The following is a 10,737-nucleotide window of genomic DNA, read 5'->3' on the forward strand; positions in this document are numbered from 1 at the left end:
GAGGTGGGATGGAAGGAGGAGCTAGCCTCTCCCCACCTCTTCCTCTCTCCTGAGATTATACTCGGGCAGCAGTAGAGATGGGGTACTGTGCCAAGTGCCCCTTAGCCAACAGCAGCTGTGTTGGCTGCCACCAACCAGTTCAGAACATCCCCTCCTGCAAGGCTGCTCTGGAGACATCTGACCAAATTGACTTTTCACGGGGGAAAAAAATAAAACAAACCAGAGAACTTTGCTGATCAGTGACCCGGGCCAGGTCCTGATCACTTGTCACTTGCATCCCTTTGTTTCAGCTAGAGATAGATTGCTGCTGTGCAGCCAGCAGCAAGACCTCACCACAGCACACAGCAGGCAGTGTTATCACCCGGGACAGAAAGGTAGACAGTCACATTGTTCAACCAGCTTGGCCTCCAGAAAAACATGGTCACCAAGTGAATTGCCTGCTGTGAGCAGAACATAGATTGCATCTACTCTCAAACTACACTTGAGACTTGTGCGAGACAGTCTCAGTTAGTCTAGGCTAAAATGTAACAAAGACTGTCAGGCTGTCCTAATAATAGAAGAAGTTACGGTTCTATGCCTATTTCCCAGTGCTCTTTTAATAGCATTGACACAGCCTCAGCTTTCCAGATTTGGGTCCCAACATGGTGTTACTCAAGTAGGCAGCTGGAATCTCTCTGTCTGGCAAAACCAGGTTCTGGGATGCCTAGAAATTTCAGCTAACTTGGGATTCCTGTTCCCAGTGCTCTGTATACTCTTCTTCCAGCTGAGTTTGGAAAGACTGATCTCCACTTTGCCCCTATCAATCACTGGGCTACTCTAGAACAAGCATGCATAATTCTGGCTACACATTATCTGCAGGAGCTGCCTCTGTCTCAAGTGAGTATTTCACTGCCCAACTGATTGAGATATCCCAACTGATTTCAGAAATCAGCTATAAGTTGGTCTAAATCACTGCTATGCTCCTAGGCAAGGAAGACTTGACACTTTATTTTGATGGACACATTTACCCCATTCCTGTCTTTTAATGAAGAAAGGTCACATTACTGAGAGTGGCAGGTAAACTTACAAATTTTTGTCAAAAACTTGAGATTTTCCTACAGAAAACACCATCCAGATTTGTCATAAATCAATAAACCACCGCTGGCAGACTTCTGACAGGAGCTGCACTCACCAGGGCACATACAGGGGAGATCTCTCTGACCCTGTCTCACTGTGTCCATGTTTGCCCAGGTGTGTTCTCTATTCCTTGCTTGGCTTCAGCAAACCTGGCTCTTCATCACAGGAACAGTCATTTGAAGGATCAGCATTGAAGGCAGTGACTGACAGCTGCACAGGTGTCATGGACCTGAACAAACTCTCTGAAATAGAGAAAGCAGAGCAAGACTGCGCACGATTTCTAGTTCTGCAGTTTCTTTCTCTAAATGGACTCAGGAAAGGTCTTCGTGCTGAGCCAAGAGACCCATGGGCAGTAAAGGATCAACCCCTCCAGAAAGCACGCTGTTCAGCTGGAGCAAAGGACATAGTACATATTGACAACAAAAGAACATATAGATACCAGTTCTCCACAGATAACATGAATAATGAAAAGCAGATAACAGATAATGAAAAGTAAGGAGACTTAGGACAGGTTACACCTATGTTCATTGCAAACATTTTCCATAGTTCAAAATGAGGACTAGGAGCAATGGCACCTTGGAAATCACTCCAATGTTTTGATACCTTTGAAGAAAACAAATACGGAATAGTATCAATACTTTGTATGAGTACTGGGGAAGCACTGATGTCTACAGAGCACTTTGAAAGGAGACTGTGCAGAGAGGTGGAAGACACTGGTTTCTTTAAAGAATCACATCTGTTAGAGAGCCTGTAGTGCTCTATAATTCATCAAAGCAACTAAATCATTCTTCATTCTCCTCTAGACACTCATCATCAGCTTCATACAGGCCTAAGGCCTCTTCCACTGTTGCCTTCCTTCTTTTCTAATCACAGACTTCATGCTGATAATCACAGATATTTCCAGCTCGCCTCTTACACACACACCCACACACACACTGTGTAACTACTGTGTAGCATCTTCAAGGACAATGAGATTTGATATCCTTGTGTTCTGATAGTGAAGTATACTTTTGCTTTAAGGATATTTCACAGTCCATGCACGGTTCACAAAAATCTGTAAGGCCGTAATGTTTCTGCAACATGAGCAGCATCCATAACATAATGGAACCCCTTGAAAGAAAGGATTTGAGAACACACCTGGACAAACAGCAGAAGGAGCAGGAACTGACTGGGTCAGAAAGCTTGAAGGCAACATAGTGTAAACTGTTCTATGCCTCTCTCAATGCTTGGCTGCTACAGTGAGATCATTTAAAGAACTGCAAGTCTTCTGAAATTATTGCTCGGAAACCTAGTGCAAGCCTTTTGACTATAGGCTTTAAAATTTCTTAATTGGAATTAGCTTTGGAGAATTATGGAACTATGTCCAAGCGAGTCTGGAAAGCTTCATAAGAAGGCTCTCAAACCATGGGTGAGCCATGGATCTCTCTCCAAAGAACAGGTGTGAACCCTGAAACCTGCAGCTTTGCATACTTTTCACAAAAGTGCACAAATAACCAGCGCAGCTTATTCTGAGCTGACACTCCAAAAGTCCACAGAACCCATTGAAAGAGCCTGTTATCTTTGGAGCCTTCTTGCCCCAATACCAAAACTCTGTTTCTTGCTTCATCTTTCCTACTCACCCCACTGAACTGAGAAAGTCTCACCAGGACTCTGAATCACGACATCCTGACTTGTAAACTCAAATCTGCTCATGAAGTAGATAAGCACTCATGGAAGTTGAAAACTACAGGTTGGTGAACTGGTTCAACCAAACCCACAAAGACTTCTAGATCCAAATGTTGTGGTTTAGGAATCGTTCCTAGTCTTACCAAGGAATCAAAACTCAAATGAGAACCTAGTGGTAAAGGTTGGGGTTCCAGATAAAGCACATTTCACCAGAAAAATTGTGGTGAAGTTTCAACTGCATGCAATATATTTGTGGACCCTTTTGTCAGGTCTTATGTGAGATTCTTAATTTTTGCAAAGCTGCTTACTTTCTTGATTTAAGTGGCAACTTTGATTACACCCAAATTGCTCCTTCTTGGTGGAAGGACCAAACAAAACACATTTTGTATAGAAATTGTTCTAGTAAGCTGACCTGAGACATTGCAGTAGCTTGAATACCTTGAATACTGTCAGACACAGGCAGGAGGCTACACTCAAAGTCAGGATGTTTCCTAAAAATCTTGTGACTGTGCCTTTTCCATTTAACTGAGCACACAAGTGGAAAAAAAGTGTGCAGCAAAGGGCAGAGACCTGCCCACGATTACTGAACATAGGCGTAGAAGTTTACAATTAAAAAGCGTGTGCAAGAAGAATCAATGTAAAACAAATACTCAGTGTTAGACACAATTCTCAATGCTGCTCCAGCTGCACCAGCTATTTTGATGACACTCATATGTGCATGCCACCTACACAGGTGTGCCATCTTTCTGGAGGCTGCATGAAAAAAGGGACAGGGAAGATTTCTTCTTTTGGAGGAAAGTATTTTTCTTCCTCTGGCAATCTCATCAGCCCCTTCTCTTACTTCCTTCCCTTTCCTCTGCTGTCTTCTTTGTGTAGCTTTCCATTCCTGAACTGTAAAGGACAGACCACAGTAAGCAGTAGGGGAGTTAACAGGTGAGCAGAGCCATAGTCTCTGGGCACTTGGAGGGAAAGGACCTGACACACAGGGTAGTTTCATTCCTGGACACTGGCATGCTCAGTCAGGGGGATGGTCTCTAGTTAACAAAGCCCTTCCCTCTGATCTTATCCTTCTGCTATCTCACAGTTCTGCAGTGAGTGTATCTCCTTTGTTTTACTCCACATAGAGAAGGTGAAAATGTTTGCTCCCTACAGCAGAAACACCAGCTATTGCAGCCAACACTCAGATCCAAGCAGAGTTTCCTTCAAATTCAGCATAGTTTGAGGGATGGCGTGATAGCTATCAATGGGTCTACCTGCTAAATACCAGTAAGACTTCAGGGACACTAAAGGTAGTTAATCAAAATTTCTGTCTCTGCGTGCACTCTGAGGACATGTTACACCACACAGTCTTATGTGGCTGAGCTTGACGCATCAAAAAAGCTGTCAAGCACTGGGACAGGCTGCTCAGGGAAGTGGTTAAGACATCATCCCTGGAAATACTTAAAAAGACTTGTAGATGTGGTTCTTCAGGACATGGTTTTGTTAGGTAAAACAGGACTTGGCAATGTTAGGTAAACAGTTGGACTTCATGATCTTAAGAGTCTTTTCCAACCTAAGTTATTCTACGATTCTATAGGTCTTTCTTCTAAAGGGTTCCTGAACCTGTTTCTGAGGAGAAGTGAATACAGTCGCTTCTCACCGCATGCCTGTCACATGGAAGAGCAGGGTTAGGGTGTTCAGAGAAATACCCATCAAGAAGTATCCCACGTTGCTATTGATTCTTCTCTCTCTTTGTATGTGAGCATAAGTAAACACAGCCCCTTGCCAAAATTTACAACTGTCATGGAGACTAGTGAGCAAGGGCAGGCCTCCTGGCTGCACATCTGTGGCTCTGGGGAAGAGCTGGCCCACATTTACACAGCAGCCATTGCCCTGCTGCTTCACAGCCATTTGGATGATCTTGTTACCTGTGAAGATGTACTGCCTGGCTCTCAGGAAGCGTTTGGTCACAGAGGCTGTTAGCCTAGGAGAGAGTCTGAGACAGGACAACAGGCTGCCAACAGTTACGTCTACATAAGTAGTGACAGAGAGTTTAGCAAGACCTCTTCCTTACTGTACTGAGGTGAAAAGGGCAATTATTTACTAGAGGTTGCCTTTCACATGACCCTCTCAAAATCCAGTATGGGATCCACTGTTACATTTGACCTGCTTACCCAGGTGGGAGAGAATTAAAAGTGACTTTTTTTTCCAGAAGCAAGAACTACTTTCGCTCTGCCATAATCATATGGTAGTGAAGAAGGAACCACCTAATAATGGAACAAGGTCACTCAGTACTGCGGTTAAAGAAACAGTGCAACCAATCTGCTAAACCTGTGTGCAAGAATCTCGCAGATTTAATCATGGAATGGCCTAGGCTGGAAGGGACCTTACAGATCATTTAATCCAACCTCCCTGTCATGGGCAGGGACACCTCTCAACAAGATCAGGCAACATATGGGGACCGAACGGGGATCGAACCTGCAACCTTGGTGTTATCAGCACCATGCTCAACTGACTGAGCTAACTGACCTCCTATCTTTAGCTCTTCTGTCATGTGTCGCGAATTCTCCAGGTGTCACAGCACACAGATGACAGGGGTAAACAACACCATGTTCTGCATCCCACATCTGCTGCATCTGTTTGGGATGCAGAACCAGGCAGTCCAGATTCTCTCCAGTGATGTCACATGGGCACCAAAGATATAGGATAAAACCAGGGCAAAGCTCTGCTATTCAGGCAAATAGGGTTTGTTTCCTTCATGTGTCTACTTATCCCATATCTCTTGCCTGTTTTCCACCACAAATCCTCTCAACATTTGTGCAATCACATAAGCTACCCTGATTACCACCTTCTGCAAGCCTCCACTCGGCTTCATTGATTTCTATGCATGTTATTCATCCCCTTCAGCATTTTCTCATACATGCAAAATACAGCCACATCAGTAACAACTTGGTTTAGTGACCCAAAATGAAGAGCTGGTCTAGGAGAAAATTATTGTACAGCTGAGTCTTCAACAAATAATTTCTACTAGTTTAATTTCAAAACATGGATTTTGGCTTAAAATGGCACTTTTTACTCAAAACAAAGTGTACTGTCTCCATTTTGGGCACTTTCAAGGGAAGCAACACAGTTGCAAAGGAGGGTTATGCCAGATATCTCTCAGAAAACCAACTGAAATAAAGGGCAGGTAGTTAACTTAATACTGGAACATCACTAAAGTCTTCATTTAACCCTGACTTCCAAGTTATCCCAGACTGAGCAGATTTGTTTATTTAGAAAGTAAACAAAATTCATTTTTCAAACAATAAACACATAAAACAGAATACACACATACATTACTAGCAGGTTTATGTAAATCATTTCCAATTACGGCAAGAAAACTCTTCCTCAGGTACTAAGGGTTTTCCAGCACCAGCACCTGCTCAAGGCATATTTTTCACTCCCAAGCCCTACAATTCTCTCATGACTGAGTTCCTACCTGCCTTTTCACATCGGACCTACCTTCTGGGCAGAAGGAGAAGTGGTGAGACTTTCTCCACCAATATGGCATGTGGAAAACACATAGGGAAACACATTAAGTGCAGCACAGCAACAAAAACTGTTAACATCTGCAAGACTCCGGGACTTTGCTTAAAGACTTGGATGGGGCTTTGAGCAATCTGATCTAGTGAAAGATATCTCTGCCAATGGCAGGGGAGATGGAGCTAGATGACCTTTAAAGGTCCCTTCCAACTCCAGCCATTCTGTGGTTCTCTGAAGAGCTTATAGGAACCTACCTTTAGAAAGTTGAAGAAATTAGCTGGTTGATTAAACCACAAGGAAAGATACCTTCTATGTTCCAGGGCAGAGGATCAATGACATGTGTTAGAAATGCCCTTACTCGTGGGAAAGAGCAGTCAGTGTCCTCACTGACTTCATAGGTATAACTTACATTTTGGGAAGAAAAGAGAATTCATCTGCATAATCACACAAAAAGGCCAAGAAAACTGAACAAAGGGCTCACGCTGCAGACAGGACATGATCAACTGCTACCCAACCATCACCCCAGAGATTTCTCCCTTCGTTGTAAATCTTTTTAAATACCAGCCACCCACCACGTACTGCAACCCTCCAAAACCCAAACAGGTTGTCCTTTAATCGAGATAATCCATTTTTAAAAGTCAGAATTTTTGTGTCATCTAATTACAGTTCAGCAAACTTTAGGAAGTTTCAAAGTCTCCAGAAAGCTAGAGTGTTTGCATCTTTTCGCTGAAAACTATTGTTCAAACTATTAAATAAAGAAAAGAGAGACCACATTTCACATCTCCGACTGAAGAGGAGCAGGCTGTTTAAGATGCGCAGTGACCTGTGCAGCACAGTAGCTATGTGGCCAGCCAGTCAGCAGATGGGTACCAGTTAGTCAGAGAGCAGACAAATAGTTCTTGACCAGCCAGAATGTGTGCTGCCTCTTGCCCTAGCCAGAATTGTAGAAAAACACAGGAAAATGAAGTTATGACGGTTCAGAAGCTGGGAATACATAAACAGGGAAGGTTATAATGAAGGTATAGACAAATAGGATATAAACCCTTAATAAGTCTGCTTATCTAACAGACTGGCTTAAAAATAAGCCTTTTTAGAAGTCAGATTAAAGTCATAACAGACATATGCCGAGTTCCGAATATCCTTTTAGAATACAGCCATTTAATTAAAGTAAAAAAATAAAGCCTACGTGTTTCCTAAAATATTTTAAAGCTAGACTGCTGAGCAAGTGTAAGTCATTAGTAAATGTCCAGAAAACAGTTTACAAAGGTGCTCAGCCAGTTTTTTATAAGAGCAGTCTGTTCATGTCTCCATATAATATTTCCTCATTTTCTGTTTATTCACCTGGTTCAGAGTAATGAGTAGCTTATTCAAACTGAAAGAGCCTTTGATACTGCAAAAGCATAGAAATTGCTTTTGCACTCTTACTTGCAAATAGGAACTAGTTGAGAGGAGCTAAGCTCTATGATTTCTGAAACACCGAGAAACACAGTGACCAAAAGAAGGGGGGGAAGAAAATCAATCAGTTAATTATTTTTGAGAGATAAATCTTGCTTTGTTTAAATTGAAGCGATGTAAATGTCAAATGTTTAGACAAGCTTACTTTCTGTAAATCCAAAACATGTAAGGTAGCTTTATTTAATGACAAATTTGAAGTGCTGAAGGATATGTGCATTAATTGAATTCCAGCTTTCATGAAGCTATTCTGGATCGAATTGAGAAACAGAACCTGACACTTACCTTGTTATATTCTCATCACGAAAAACTGATAAAAGAGAAGATGCTAAAACATTAAGCTAACAGGATTGATTAAACATGCACAGCCATAACACACATTTCTGGATAGCAAAAACAGGTTTAAAAGGCAATGCAGACAATATTTGCTCAGTATATACTGGTTACCAGCCCAAAAGAAGATGAGATAGTTTAAATAAAGGCTTCTTACTTGTCCATCTAAATACATTTAAGTAAATAGTTAATAGCACTTCAATATGCATCAGCTGATACCAGAAATGTTTCAGTTCTGACCCCAGCTCTTTTCCCAACACAGGGGACCTGCTGCCCATTCATCAGCTCAGCTCCCTGTACAACTCAACAGTCTTTCTGCCTTTCCTCCCTATCTTGCCATGCAAGTGAGATAATGTCTGTCTCATTCTTTCCTCCCCTTTCTGCATCTCTCTTACCTGCCCCAGTTTGCTTCAGTGTAAGCCTCATCTGGTTACTGAAGTATAGGAAAACCTCGAGTTCTGCTGTCAGCATCAGGGAACGTGCTGTGAGCTACCAGTGAGGGGCTGGAAGCAAAGTGGAAGGAGAAGGTGAGGGATGGAAAAAGAGACCTTCAGACCTAGGGAAAAAGAGAATGAAGTGAGAGTCTAAGCAACCAGATCTAACAGCATTCCCTCCTAGAGACAGGGTCCTTCCCCAGTCCACTGAGACATGCCTTCCTCGATTATCCCCTCTAATTTTGAGGTGCCTTTGCTTTGGAAGCAACTTCCCATATTTCCAACGTCTTTCTTGAGGTCAATTAGTTTCTGACCATCCACAACAAACATGTCATTCCCATCACCTGGAAAAGAAGCATAGCACATGTTCATCTGAAAACTCCCCATCCACTCATATTCTCTGAGTGCCAGGAAAGATACAGTAAGATCAGACAGCAAGAAGTGAAGCAGCAGAGAAAAGCCCCTGGAATATTTAAGAAAATAAGTTCAAAGGTCACAGCTAGTTACCATGCCTGGAAGAAAAGGGCAACTAACAGTGGGAAGGGGTGGAGGGATGCTGTGAAACAGGAGAAGAGCTGACTATATCTAATGATCATCTCCAGGGCTGTCTGGGACCACAGATGCTGCAATCAAGACCAGTTTTGTCATTACCCACAATGTCTTGAGTTCAGCCACCACTGTCTTACTCCAACACACTCAGATCCCCTACCCACTATGACCACAAAGAAGAGGTCCACAGGGTCAACACCAACATGGCTTGGGCGTAACACGGCACCTCCATGCTGCAGAGGCTGCCTTTCAGCCTAGCCGGTAGTTCTATCCCGAGGTGTACAATAGATCAGTTACTCCCAAAAGCTCTACAGGACTCCAGTACAGCCCAGATCCTGGAGCAGTTAAACCACGCTACCAAAGCACATAAAAATCTGGCATTAAGCGCAAGATATATCTTGGCCATCTTTAAGCATATTCATCTCAGTTAATTGTTCAGGTTCCCCTTACAATTAGTGGGGAGACACACTCATAGAACATTTCTAGGGTGAGATGGCTCAAGTCTGAAGATAACCCTCCAGATCCAGGCAGACACACAGCATCCAGGGGTAGCTTATCTTTCACTATTAGCTCTACAGGGAACACAAACTGAACAGCCCAGATATAATTATGTGCTTCTAAAATATTAGATCTCTCCTCCCTTAGCATCTGATACTAATTTTATGTTATTTGTTGTAAAATAACATTATCATACATACAAGAACAGATAAATATCTGCAGCATTGTTTTAATGTGGAGACCAATCGTCAGCTGCTTTCAACAAGGTAGAAATGGCTCCCAAAGGAACTAATGTCTAGACATATCTTTTTTATTTACTTTTTTTGTTTGTTTTAATTGCTTCCACAGCTTGTGGTATTAGCCATTTTCAGAGGCAACATACTGCCGTTGTTACAGACCAGCAAGATCTGAAAAGCCCTACACTCTGCAGGTTACCAGCACGTCGATATGAAAATGCAGCAGGCTGGATTAGGAGAGATATGAAACAAAGACATCAACAAGTTCACGAGTACCCATTACCAGAATTCTTCAAATAAGCCATTTATTTCTAACCATTGGTAGCTTGAAAAGTAGACTATGGATTTACCCATAGATATGGTGCTGGAATCCAACACGACTAGCTTACTTTTTCAACTACACAGAGCTAATTATTGTCTGTTAAAACTTTAGCAGTACCTCTGCACATGCAGGCAACCAAATAATTTGATTACATGGAAGATATCCAGAAACAAATCTGTGACTTGGGTTTGAGTTTACTCATGGTCACACACACAAAGATAGATTTCACTATGGAGTGGCAAGAAAAACACAGACTCATCTCAAATACATCTTTGGAACTGCAAAGCTTATAAATAAACATGTCATGGAAGTCACACTGACAGGGACTTCCATCCCCAGAACCTTTTCACAGCATAGAGAAAACTGCACTAGGTCTGATACCAAAAATGTCAGTCAAAGAAACTCTCTAAGATTCAATTTTGGAATTTTAGAAAGCAGACATTCTTTAATTGCAGTGCTGGATGCATGGGGGATAATTCCTCCCAGTGTTCATACCATTATCTACGGTAAGCAAAGTTTATGTTGTTCTAATACATACATACTAATTATATTTTTTGGAATTGTCATACATATTCATATTATTTCCTAGAATTTATTTTCAGTGTCCACCCTTTGGGGCATGCACTGTTAA

The sequence above is a fragment of the Apaloderma vittatum genome, unplaced genomic scaffold (genome assembly GCF_000703405.1).
Source record: "Apaloderma vittatum isolate BGI_N311 unplaced genomic scaffold, ASM70340v1 scaffold8991, whole genome shotgun sequence".
NCBI classification, from domain to species: domain Eukaryota; kingdom Metazoa; phylum Chordata; class Aves; order Trogoniformes; family Trogonidae; genus Apaloderma; species Apaloderma vittatum.